The sequence below is a fragment of the Prionailurus viverrinus genome, chromosome X (assembly GCF_022837055.1).
Source record: "Prionailurus viverrinus isolate Anna chromosome X, UM_Priviv_1.0, whole genome shotgun sequence".
In the NCBI taxonomy this organism is placed as follows: domain Eukaryota; kingdom Metazoa; phylum Chordata; class Mammalia; order Carnivora; family Felidae; genus Prionailurus; species Prionailurus viverrinus.
Genome location: NC_062579.1, coordinates 42,280,290 through 42,294,773, shown reverse-complemented (window position 1 = coordinate 42,294,773; position 14,484 = coordinate 42,280,290).

Here is a 14,484-nt window from a genome sequence, read left to right as displayed (position 1 = left end):
TGAATTTCTATAGAGCTTATAGTGATTTCTACTCTTGAATTTCTTGTTATTTTGAGCCTTTCTCTCTTTTTCTTGATCTGTATATATCATGTTATATTATCTTCATTAATATTTTAAAGAATGGCTTCTTAACTTTGTTGACTTTCTACAGCTTTTTGTTTTTCTTTTGATGATCTCCACTCTTATTTTAAGCACTTTATTCTCTATTTACTTTGGGTTTAATTTTCTGTTTTTTTTGTGTTGTTGTTGTTGTTGTTGTTTCTTGAGGCAGAAGATGATTGCTTTAAGAAGTGCCCCCACAAATTTAACTTTGATTCAGTTAAAGATATTTTACAAATTCCTTTGTGATTTCTTCTCAAGGAGATTTGTTTTTGATTGAACAAACCTGAGCCTTTTTCTTTTTTTTAAGTTTTTAAATTTATTTTGAGAGAGAAAGAGCAAACGAGCGGCGGAGAGGTAGAAGAGAGGGAGAGAGGGGAACCCAAGCAGGCTCCATGTTGTCAGTGCAGAGCCTGATGCGGGGTTTGAACCCGCAAGCCATGAGACCAAGACCTGAGCCTAAGAGTCTGATGCTCAACCAACTGAACCACCCATGCACCCTTGAGACTTTTTCTATTATTGGAACCACACACTGATTCGTACAGAGGTTGGCACATGTAAGTGTTATTTACAGTTATAAAGGGAGAATAAAATATTTTATTTTTATACCCACATTATTGATGTGTGACTGACATACAAATAGCTGTACATATTTAAGGTATAAGTTGATTAAAAATTTCTTAGAAAATGTACAAAAGGAAGAAAAGAGAAGCAGCAACCTAGAGCATGTCAACCTGTAAAGATGTTTATAGGAAGAGGACCCCATAAATAAGTCAAAGGATAGCATCCATGCAGGAAGGAAGAAAACCAGAAGAGAGTGGTTTCATGAAATTCAAAAGATAACAAGGAAGAGGGAGTAGGCAGTATGTCTAATGCTACTAAGAAGTTAAACAGAAGCATAGGAATGATACTATGATTTCACATCATGCTGGTTATTGAAGAGCATGGAAAAAAAAACAAATTTAGAGGGCAGAAGGGGGTGCAAGACTTGTTGGAGGGAGAGGGGAAGAAGTGGAGACAGCCCGTTTAGACAACTTATCATAAAGGCTTTGCTGTAAAAGGGCAGCAGATAAATGGAACAATAATTGGTAGGGAAGTGTAATCAAGGTATTTGTTTAAAATGGAGTATAGTGGAGCACGATTGTATGCTGATGGGAATAAGAGCGGTTATCAGGAGGGGCTAAATCTTTTAAATTTTTTTAATGTTTATTTATTTTTGACAGACAGAGAGAGAGAGAGAGAGAGAGAGCATGAGCAGGGGAGGGGCAGAGAGAGAGGGAGACACAGAATCTGAAGCAGGCTCCAGGTTCTGAGCTGTCAGCACAGAGCCCAACGCGGGGCTCGAACCCACAGACTGCGAGATCATGACCTGAGCCGAAGTCAGACGCTCAACCGACTGAGCCACCCAGGCGCCCCAGGGGCTAAATCTTTTAAAGGGTCAGAAGAAAGATTTGATCTTCTGGAGATACTGACTTTGTTAAAATTATGACCCACCTGCCCCAGGCTTCATACTCTTGCTTAAGGACATGATGATACTTACATCCTTGTGTAAAGCCAAATTGAGAATGAGGGATTAGCAAACCAGTAATGGCCAGTGGATGAGAGAAAGAGGTTGGAAGCCCATGAGATTCATACTGAGTACTGGAGGTTAATCTGGACTGACAAATTTAAGTGTTGAGAAATGTATTGGTTAGGGATTATTGTGCGCCACTGCTAGTCCTGGGGCATGTGTGTGAGTGTCTTTATGCGCTTGTATGTTCAGAGTTGGGGGGCTGGAGATGTGGAAAGATCCTACTGTTAAGAGAAAAAGAAATCTCTGCAATAGAGGGGAGAATGGAAGGGACTTTCTCTTCCTCAGGAGGAGAAAAGGGCAGTCCTCAAGACAGAGAAGACAAACTAGAAACAGGGATCCACTCAGGGTAGAATCTCCCTAGATGGGCTACCGTTTTTGGGGGGAAGTAGGAGATGGGTGATTTTCCTTGGGCTTTAAGGATGTTGACCTTTAGCCATCGTGTCCTAATAGTTTTCTTCCATATTACAATTGTGTCTAGCTCCTCAAGTTACCTTTCACCTGTCATTAAAATCTGCGCACGCATAAAGTAAAGAGTGGCGTTTGGGGAGATTTCAGGGGAAGGGCTTCAAGCAAAGCATTGTCTTCCTGCATTATGGTTCCACTTTGGTCCTACTCCAAAGGAATCTCCTCCTGGGTATCAAGACAGAGACCGCCACCCAAGCAGATCGGGATCCCCTAAGAGGGGTGTGAGATATAGAGAAGTGGCAGGTAGGTGGAGTTCTGGCAAACTCCTTTAACAAACATAAACTGGATGTCTCAAAAAGACCCCAAGATCAGGAGAATGGGCAAGGCTTTGAGTTCTGTCCAGTGTGGTTTATTCAATAGAAATGGAGATGAGATTCCTTAGATTTTTTCAGACTGAGGGATTCCAAGTGGGCATGGGATATGGTGGGCAGCCAGGACCCATGAAAAGAGAGTGAGGCTGATCAAATGGACTTCCAGAGATAGCTACAATACTGGGAGAGAAGGGAGGGGTAGATGGGACATACCCTCAAGGTTTGTGCTGTCTATCCCCACAAATTTGCCCCAAGAAGTCTCCTGTCCTGCCTGGCACTGTGCTTGCCCAGTCTCCGAAACAGGAGAAAATGTAAAGAAGGAAGTTGGTTACTCTGGATAAGGGGAAAGGGAAAAGGCGCTGTTTTCCAAAATCCAGAGACTGGCAGAGACCTCCCCCCTCTGACTCTCCAAGGCCCTGGCAGAACTGGGGTGGTGGGGCAGGAAGTAGGAGGCTAACTAACTGGTCTTGTGGTCTGGGTAGAGGTTTCCCAGGCCAAAGAGGAGAGGAGGAAGTTGTCCTGAGTGACTACCCTACTGCAGATCATGGATCTTTTCTGGAAGCAGTACTTCTGAAATTGGGCTGGAACTGAGGTTTGTGTCAGAAAATGGGGCTACTGGACACCCAGTCCCCATAATGTGATAGAGGGTACATGGTAGGATCAGGAGAAGTAGGTTGGGGGGCATGAATCCTGGATTTCATGTGTATGGTTTGCAAGTAAAACAAATTGTTGGTAAGAAGCCGGCTAGGGGGCCAGGAAGCCTAGGTCTCCCAACTACGTAGGTGTGTTACGGAGAGGTAGAAATTCTAGGTTTGTATTGAGCGTCTCTCTACAATTTCTGTCCTCCTCCACCCAGCATGGGCTCAGGGCAAGATGGAACTAAATAGATTGTGCCTTTTAATCCCTGAATAGGGGCTTGTGTACCTCAGAGGAACATTCATTTCTCTGCCTTTCTCTGCCTGCCTCATTTTTAGTCCTTAGTCATGACAGGAAACAGATACTTTGGTTACCATGGAAACTGAAGCTGAGTGATGCATTGGACTGTAGGAGGAAAGCAGAGGTGGTCCTGACATAAAAGCCCTGGGAGGAAGAGATTTGAGCAAAGCACTCATATTAAATGAATCCAGAAATTTCCACAGGCATTTTGGTCCCTGCAATTACTATCACACAGAAAACACACGGGTGCAAGCGCGCGCACACACACACACACACACACGCGCACACACGCACACACGCACACACACACAAAACAAACACGCCATTCTCTGCATCATGCTGCAGGCCCACAGGATTCTTGTGGGTGAGGCTGTGCTATGACCACTTCAATATACATCATCACTCTCTTTTCTTTCCCCTCTCACTCCTCCCTCTCTCCTACCTGCATTGTCTTTGAGTGTCTCCTCCTTCTGTCTTCCTCTATCCCTGCCTCTTCTCTCCCTCCTTAGTTTTTCATTTTGTTCCTGCGTTGTTTTCCCTCTTTTCCCTTTTTCCTTCCTCCTTATCTCTATACTTTGCTCTTCCTCACACCCTCCCTCCCCTGCCCCTACCCAGCTACTTATGGAGTGACTAAGAATTAAGTCATTCGATTATGAGCGACCTAACATGGGCCATGCATATTGAGCTTCAGCCTGGTAGATCAGTGCGTCATAAAATGAATCACAGGCAAAATTGTTAACATCGCCAATTATAGTAAGTGATGTGGAATTAAATGAACAGTAGGGGAACTAATTTTTGTGGTGGGCTCAGTGCAGGGAATGCCATTAGCATTTGTCCTTCTGCCATCCAGCGTTCTCTTATTGCATCTTTAGGTAACTGTCTTCCCCTTAATGTTGGGGTCAACTACCCTCTTCCATCGTTTGTGGCATGATGGGACTCTTATGATGGGACCTAGGTATCCTGTCCTCTGCTACCCAAGGTGTGAACCTGAAGTCCAACTGGATGCCCACTCTTTGGGATCTAACATATGCACCAAAAGAGGGTGAGGAGCTGTTTCATCGTGTTGGTGGATGCTTGTTTCTGTTTCCAAGTGCCCCAGAGGCACCTTTGTTCATGTCCTTCATGTATTCTCTTTCATTCTTTGTTCTTCCATCTATTCCTGCTTCTGCTCTCCAGGCTAGATCCTTTTCATTAGATTCTTAACCTCACAAGGACAAAAAGGGTGGGTGAAGGGACAATTATAAAGTATGAGAAGGTGGGAAGCAGATAGATGAGTGATGTCTGACTTCACTGGTTTAAGACCATTTAATCCTACCCAACCAGTGAGGAAAACTCCAAAGCAGTGGTCTTTAAACCCCCTCACCAGACCTTCAAACTGTTTGCGAGATTGGCAGTGGCATGTTCTCCGGCAAGTTTGGGGTAATGGTGGGGGTTGTAAATTACATGATTGCTCTACAGTATAGTTAAGACACATTTAGACACCCAGAACCCCTCTCAGCAACCTCTATCTGGGCAAATTACTTTCCCCAAACCCTTGGGAGTTTGAGGAAACACTCTCTGGAGGGGATTAAGGGATGATTAATGGACTTTGGGATCTCAGCCTTAGGTGAAGGCAGGCATCCAAACCCAATATAGGGATTTAAGCAAAAATCTACATAAAAGTTTAATTCCTAGCTTCATTCCCAACTTGTGCAAATTGCTGGCATCTTGTCTTTTCCCATAGATGCAGGAGATCTTTCCCCGAGAAATCTATCACAAGTGGAGAGATTTCATAACTATAGCAGGCAAAAGACTCTCAAGTTTTCACATTAGTCTGTTCAAAACATTTTCTAATTTAAACGTGATTTCTTCATAGAGGCCTGGGTATCAGGAGGATATTCTTTACTTACAAATATATGAAGGAGTTTTCAAATGATTTTGGTCATTAATTTATACTTTAATGACATTGTGGCCAGAGAATATTCAAATCAGCAAAGAATCAACTCTTCATGTATACTCCTGGGATTCTACTTATTAAAACATCTTCCTGTAACTTTTCAGTGGAATACAACACAAAAAGGGAATTGTATGAAACATAAGTGTACCATTCAGTAAATTATTATATCACAAATATCTGAGTAACTATAGTCCAGGTCAAGAGATCTGGCATTGGCAGCAACCTGAAATCACCCTCATGCCTTTACCTACTCACTGCTATGTGCCACCTCAGCGAGTCTAACTAGTATTTTGAATTTTAACACTTGGCTTTTGCTTGTTTGTGAACTTCATTGCACATGATAAATAGAGTCATTATAGTACATATTCTTATAATCTAGCTTTCTTCTGGCAGCATTATATTTTTCACTTAGTGCTCTTCATTTTTTTGTAGTCTGTTAGCTGAGTTCATTGATATTCATTACTGAATAATATTTCAATTTGTATAAATATACCACGGTTTTTTGTGCATTCTATTTCTGATGGTGGACATTTCAGTAATTTCCAGTCCCAGAGTGTTAGAAATGTTACTGTGGGAATCATTCACATACATGTCCTTTGATTCACACGTGTATACATTTGGGGCTGTATTGCTGGATCCCTTTTACTACTTTTTCTTCCCTTATGGCATTGTTTGTGGTGGCAGTGGGTAACCTGGTCTTTTTCATGGTCTCAGAGGGATGGCTTTCAATATTTCATGATTAAGTGCAATGGTTCTTGTAGGCTTTTAAAGATAATTCTGATTGGTTTAAGAGAGTTCTCTTATTCCTAGTTGGCATAGGGGTTTTACAATAAATGTTTATTTTTATTTAAAAAATTTCTAGCTCTGTTGATATATAATTGACATATAGCATTACATAAATTTAAATAACATGATGATTTCACACACACACACACACACACACACATAATTTCAGTGATATGATCATTTCAATGAAGTGATTCCTACAATAAAGTTAGTTAACAACGCCACGTCACATAATTAAAATGTTTTGGTAAAAATATTTAAGATCTATTTTCTTAGTAACTTTAAAATGTATGGCACAGTATTGTTAACTATAATCACTGTGCTCAGTATAGAACTCCAGGAATTTTTCTTTTTTTTTTAAATATAATTTATTGTCAAATTGGCTAGCATACTGTGTGTGAAGCATGCTCTTGGTTTTGGGGGTAGATTCCCATGGTTCATCGCTTACATACAACTCCCAGTGCTCGTCCCAACAAGTGCCCTCCTCAATGCCCATCACCCATTTTCCCCTCTCCCCCACCCGGCCCCCCCTTCAACCCTCAGTTTGTTCTCTGTATTTAAGAGTCTCTTATGGTTTGCCTCCTTCCTTCTCTGTTTGTAACTAGTTTTTCCCCCTTCCCTTCCCCCCATGGTCTTCTGTGATCCACATATGAGTGAAAACATATGATATCTGTCTTTCTGTGACTGACTTATTTCACTTAGCATATACCTTCCAGTTCCATCCACGTGGTTGCAAATTGCATGATTTCATTCTTTATCATTGCCGAGTAGTATTCCATTGTATATATAAACCACATCTTCTTTATCCATTCATCAGCTGATGGACAATTAAGCTCTTTCCATGATTTGGCTATTGTTGAAATCCCTGCTATAAACATTGGGGTACATGCACCCCTCCAGAACTTTTTCATCTTCTAACTGAGATTCTTCACACTTTGACCAACATCTCCCCACATTCTCCACCCTCCAGCCCTTGGCAAACACCATCCACTGTCTGTTTCTGTGTTGGGCTTTGTTTTAGATTCCACACATAAGTGAGACCATACAGTATTTGTCTTTGCCTGTCTGACTTATTTCCCTTAGCAGAATGCCCTCAACATCCTTCCATGTTGTACAAATGGCAGGGCATCTCTCTGCTTTACGACTGAATAATATCCCATTATAAAATATATTTTATCCATTCATGTCTCGATAGACACTTAGGTTGTTTCCAAGGTTTGGCTATAGGACACAATGCTGAAATGAACATGGGGATCCAGATATCTCTTCGAGAAAGTGATTTTGTTTCCTTCGGATATAAACTCAGAAGCGGAATTGCTGGATCATATGGCAGTTTTATTTTTAATTTTTTGAGGAACTTCCATTCTGTTTCCCATAGTTCCTATACCAGTTTACACTCCCACCAACAGTGTACAAGTTTCCCTATTCTCCACATCGCTTGATGTTTATTTTTTGAGAATCAAATTCATGAAATACTTTTCTCTGCATCTATAGGGAATATAATAAGTTTTTCTTCTTAACACATTGATTCTGTGGAATACATTTATTTTTCAGGTGCTAAACCACTCCATTTCTAGAATAATCCTGACTTGCTTGTGATATATTATCCTTTTAAAACATACAACTGGATTTGTTTTGCTAGTGTTTTATTCATGATTTTTCCTTCTGTGCTTATATGAAAGATTAGTCTATACATTTCATTTCTTATAACGTTCTTATCATGTTAAGGCCTCGTGGACTGAGATGAGAAGTGATTCCTCTTTCTGCTATTTTCCAGCAGGTATGTAAGATTGACATTTTTTCATCCTGAAAGTTTTGTTGCATTAATTGGTGGTATCATCCGAATATGGACATTGTTTTGTGTTGTTGTTGTTTTCTTCAGATTCCACGTGTTTAATATTTAGAGAATAATTTGTTGATTTTGTGTCATTTTGTGTTTTCTTGAAATTTTTACTTTAATTCTTCAATTGCATTTACATAAAGCTGCTTATGATTTTGATTAATGACCTTCCGATATCTTCATTACTCATAGCCATGTCTCTTCAGTCGTTCCAGACATTGGTTTCTAGAGAACTTCTCTCCTTTGTCTTCAGGCCCACAAAGACGATTATCAATTGTATTGTCCTTCTGAAGAACCAACCTTGACTATTTTGTTTTATCTTTAACTTATTAATGCTCTTATCCTTACTTCATTTCTTCTGCCTTCTTGAGTTGAATTTGCCATTCTACTAAAGTTTGAAAGAGAGGCACAGGTTATTGTTTTCTTTTTTTTTTTTTAATTTAAATTCATGTTAGTTAACATAGAGGTTTCAGGCATAGAACCCACGGATTCATCACTTACATATAGCACCCAGTGCTCATCCCAACAAGTGACCTCCTTAATGCCCAACACACATTTAGTCCATTCTCCCACCCACCTCCCTTCCAGCAACCCTCAGTTTGTTCTCTTTATTTATGGGTCACTTATGGTTTGCCTGTCTCACTGGTTTTATCTTATTTTTCCTTCCCTTCCCCTATGTTCATCCATTGTGTTTCTTAAATTCCACACATGAGTGAAATCATATGATATTTATCTTTCTCTCACTGACTTATTTCGCTTAGCATAATACCCTCTAGTTCCATCCACGTTGTTGCAAATGACAAGGTTCCATCTTTTTCATCGCCAAGTAGTATTCCATCATATAATATATATACCACTTCTTTATCCATTCATGATTTGATAGACATTTGGGCTCCTTCCATAATTTGGCTATTGTTGATAGGGCTGCTATAAACATTGGGGTGCATGTGCCCCTGCAAAACAGCACTCCTGTATCCTTTGGATAAATACGTAGTAGTGCAATTGCTGTGTTGTAGGGTAGTTCTATTTTCAGTTTTTTGAGGAACCTCCATACTGTTTTCCAGAGTGGCTGCACCAGTCTGCGCTCTCACCGACAATGCAGAAGGGTTCCCCTTTCTCCGCATCCTTGCCAATACCTGTTGCTTCCTAAGTTGTTCATTTTAGCCATTCTGACAGGTGTGAGGTGGTACCTTATTGCAGTTTTGATTTGCATTTCTCTTTGTGATGAGTGATGTTGAGCATCTTTTCATGTGTCTGTTAGCCATCTGGATGTCTTCCTTGGAAAAGTATCTAGTCATGTCATCTTCCCATTTCTTCACTGGTTTATTTGTTTTTTGGATGTTGAGGTTGATAAGTTCTTTACAGATTTTGGATATTAACTCTTTATCAGATACGTCATTTGCAAATATCTTCTCCCATTCCATCAGTTTCCTTTTAGTTTTGTTGATTGTTTCCTTTGCTGTGCAGAGGGTTTTTATCTTGATAAGTTCCCAATATTTCAATTTTGTTTTTGTTTCCCTTGCCTCTGGAGACATGTCTAGTAAGAAGTTGCTGTGGCCGAGGTAAAAGAAGTTGACCTGTTTCCTCCTCTAGGATTTTTTTCTTTAATTTATTGTTTATTTATTTTTGAGAGAGAGAGACACACACACACGGAGTGTGAGTGGGGGAGGGGCAGAGAGAAGGGAGACACAGAATCTAGAGCAGGCTCCAGGCTCTGAGGTGTTAGCACAGAGCCCAACATGGAGCTTGAACCCACGAACCGTGAGATCATGACCTGAGCCGACGTTGGATGCTTAACCGACTGAGCCACCCAGGTGCCCCTCTCCTCTAGGATTTTGATGGTTTCCTGTCTCATATGTGGGTCTTTCATCCATTTTGAATTTATTTTTGTGTGTGGTGTAAGAAAGTGAAATACTTTCAGTGTCCTAAGACCTCCTTTTGTTCCACTTAGTCTCCCTTCCTTGACTCACCCCAAAGTCCTTGCAAACATTGATCTTTTTAGTGTTTCCATAGTTTTGCGTTTTCCGTAATATCATATGCATTCGTTGGATTCATACAGTAGGTAGCCTTTTCAGATTGTCTTTTTACATGTAGCAACCTGTCTTTATGTTTCTAAATGTCCCTTTGCAACTTGGTAGCACTTTTCCCTATTTCCCTGTGTAACCCTGCATCATATGGATGTACCACAGTTTATGCACTTACCTATTGCAGGATATCTTTTGTTTCAGCTTTGTTGAGGTATGGTTGACAAATAATAATTGTATCTATTTAGGTGGAATAATGTAACATTTTGATATCCATTGTGGAATGACTACCATGATCAAACTAATTAACATAGTTACCCCCTTTTATTGTGGTGAGAACACTTCATGTGTACTCTCTCAGCAAATTTCAAGTATACAATACACTATTATTAACTATAGTCAGCATGCTGTAACGATTGCATCCAAGTTTTAGCAATTATGAATAAAGCTGTTATAAATTTTTGTGTGCAGGTTTTAGAGTGGACAAATGTTTTCAACTCACTTGGGTAAATGCCAAGAAGCATGATTGCTGGATCATATAATAAGAATATGAAACCTTCATTGTTTTGTTTCTCTGAAAATGTCTTTATTTCATCTTCATCTTGAAGGATATTATTCCTGGTTATAGAGCCCTAAGTTGGCAGTTATATTGTTTCAACACCTTGAATATGTCATCCTAGAGACTTCTGGTCTTCCCTGTTTATGCTGAAAGTCAATCATCGCTCTCATTGTTCTGTTTTGAAGACCATGGCTTTAGCTTTATCTGCCGTGGTTGGTTCCATGATGTTCTCTCTCTCTCTTGCAGGCTGACAATGTAAGTTTAAAAGATGTTTGCTTTAGAACTTTCTTGCTTGAGATTCTTAGTGTTTCTTGAGTCTTAAGCAACATGTTATTCATCAGTTTTGGAAACAGCATGCCCTTGTCTGTTCAAATATTGCCCAGGCACTTTCCCTGTCTCCTCTTCATTTAACTTCAATTAAAATATGTTCCGCCCATGTTAGCCTCTGCATCCACTGAATCTCTTCCTACTCATTTTGTATTTCCTTCATCTTTTCTCTGTATGTTTTACTCTAGATATTTTTATCTAATCCATCATCTAGTGTACTAGCATCTCTTCACCATGACTTACCTGTTGAAAATGTATATAATACATTTCTTGCTTTCAGGTATTTTATATTTTGTCTGTAAAATATCTTTTATGGTTTTTTTTTGTTTTGTTGATACATAATTTACATTCAATAGACTGCGCCTATTTAAGTGTACAGTTTGATGAAGTGTACAAATTGAAACGTGTGTAACCACCACCACTATCAATATTCAGAATATTTCCAGTGCCCTGCCAACTTCCCTCTTGTGCCTTTGAAGTCAAACTTCTTGCTCCATCTCCAGCCCTGGCCAACCACCAAGATCTCTTGTCTCAGTATAGTTTTGTCTTCTCAAGAATTGTATGTCAAATGATTCAGACAGCATGCAATATTCTGTTTCCAGTCGTCCACCACGTAATGCTTTTGATATTCCCAAACATTGTGTGTGTTGGTAGTTTGTTCCTTTGCGATACTTTGAATGGATATCCCAAAGTTTGCTATTCATTCACCAACTGCTGGACATTTGGGATGTTTTCAGTTTGGGGACATCATGAATAAAGCTGCTATCAACATTCACATACAAGATTGGTGTGGACATGTGCTTTTAGTTTTCTGAATTAAATACAAAGAGTGGAATGATTAGATTACATGGTACTTGCATGCCTACCTTAATAAGAAACTGCCAAAAACTGCCAAAGCACCTAGTCTTTACACTAACATGTGAAAACCATAGTGGCTCCACCTTACCAGCCCTTGCCATCATTGTCACCCATTTGAATGTAGCTCTTTCTAGTAGTTGTGGTATGCTGTCTCGGTTCAATTTTAATTTTTATTTTCTTGTTGCCTAATAACTTTGAGCAACTTTACATGTGTTTAATTATTTGACATGCATTTTCTTTGGGGAAATGTCTGTTCAAATATTTTAGCTATTTTTAAAACAAGTTCTGTGTTCCCATTACTGAGTTGTAAGAGATTTTTGTATGTCCAGACATGCAAGTAAGTTCTTTATTATGTAAGTATTCTCCCTCTCTGTGACTGGATTTTATTTTCTTAACAAGATCTTCCAAAAAAGCAAGGTTTAACTTGCCTTTTAAATTGTTTTATAAAGCCAGTTTACCATTTTTTCCCCATTATTGTTCATGCTTTTTGTGTTCTAGGAAGTGTGGTCTAACTCAAGTTAACAAAGGTTTTTCTCCTGTTACCGTGAACAAGTTTCATAATTTTTCCCTTTACATATATGCTTATTGTCTTTTGGGGGTTCCCCTTGTATGTGATTTGAGGTAATGCAAAAGTTCTATTTTTTCCATATGCATATTCAATGTTTCTTTAATATTTGTTGAGCACATATTTTCCCTCATTGGATCACCTTAGCTCTATTGTTGAAAATCAATTGCCCATATATGCGTACCTCTATTCCTGGACTTTCTATTTGTTTTCTATTTATTTACATGTCTATATTTATGCTAGTATCACACTATCTTGATGACTGTAGCTTTATAGTAACTTAGGAAGTTAGTCAGCATGAGAATTCCAAATATGTGCTTCTCTTTCACAGTTGTTTTGGCTATTTCAAAGATTTTTTTTTAAGTACATTAATTTATTTTGAGAGAGAGAAAGAAAGCACGAGCAGGGGAGGGGCAGAGAGAGAGGAGAGAGTGAAAATCCCAACCAGGCTCCACACTGCCGACGCGGAGTCCGATGCAGGGCCTGAACTCACCAACCGTGAGATCACGACTGAAGTCGGACACTTAACCAACTGAGCCACCCAGGCGCCCCTCGGCTATTTCAATCCTTTGTATGTCAGTAAAATTTATATAACCACCTTGTTGTTTTTTTAGTCATTTGAATTATTATGAATCAGCAGATAATTTGGGGGAGAGTTTTCATCTTAGCAATATTGAGCCTTAAAGTCTAAACACATCATCTATTCTCCATTCATTTACATCTTTTCAAATTTCTCTCAGCAATGCCGATGTAAATGTTTCATTTACAGCTTCACATGTATTTTGTTAAATTCACCCTAAGAAGTTCATGTTTTTCATGTATTGTAAATGATATTTTTATTTTTATTTCCAATTTTTTTGTTTCTAGGATAGATAACTATAATTGATTTTTGGGTATGGACCTCATATCCTGCCACCTTGCTTATCTCACTAGCAGGAGTTCTAGTAATTTTTTAAAGGACTTGTGGAACTTTCTATGTATGTGATCTTCTCAGTTATGAATAAAGACAATTTTACTTCTTTCTTTCCACCTTGTATGCCTTTTCAATTTTTTGCAAATCCTGCCTTAATGCACTAAGACTGCCAATCAGGGCTAGGAGTGGTAAGAGACCTGAGAGGGAAAGCTTTCAGATTTTAATGATGAAGTATGTTTCAGATGACCTTTATCAGATTTAAGAAGTTATTCCTATTCCCAGTTTCCAGATAACTTTTAATCTGAATAGGTGTTAAACTTTGTTGAATGTATTTCCAAATGATACTGGTATCGCATTGTAGCTGTCATAAATTGCCACATACTTTCTCCTCCTTTCCAGACGAGGTGCCTTATCTCAAGTGTCCTCTGCACGCAGTGCTCAAACCCACACCTGTGGCTTTTGGTGAGTGTCTGCACCCTCATTCAGGAAAAGGCACATCCTGCTGTGTGCACAGCAGGATCCTGGGAGGTTTCCAGGGTGAGGGTGCCAGAAGAGTCTTGGGTCATCCACCACTCCAGGGCTGGGGCCCAGGCATCATCCATCCCTCTCACATCCCAGGCCAAGCACCAGTAAAGCTAAAGTGAAGGGGAATCCATCTCTGTCAGAATCACAGCGTCCGTGTTGCCAAGCCCAGACCCAGCAGCCAGGAAGACAGAAAGCACAGCACTGGCCAATAAGGCAGAAACCCACCTGAAGCCTGACTTTAGGGGAGGAGACCTTACACAGCCAGCTTCCTGGGGGTGTGACCTACACAGCCCCATGGGACCCCGTGCTCGCAGGCGTTGCACACCTGGTTCCATGCTCTGCTGTCACCCTCTTGGAATTCTTCATCATTTTTTCACAGGGAGACCCACGTTTTCATTCTCCACTGGGCCTGTGCAATTAGGTGCCTGGGTCTGGGTCAGGAGCCTTGTGTGGGTGAGAGAGGGGAACCTCTTCTCAGGGAAAAGAGGCAATGGGGTGCAGGGGTCCTTAGTACTACTCTCTCCCTCTTCTGAACCTGGGACCTCGTCCCCTCAACTGAGGACGTCACTGAGGGGCCTGAGAAAGTTCCACTGTCCCGCCTGCCACTGAGCCCTCCCAGGTGTCTCACCTTGGTCCATGGGAGGAACTGCGGTCCCCACCCCACTCCCGCAGGGATCACTCAGCCCTTCAAGACACCAGGGCTTAGGCCTTGCTTTGGCTTCACTGGGAGAGCCCTGTTTCCAGTGAAGAAGAGCTCCAGAGCCCAC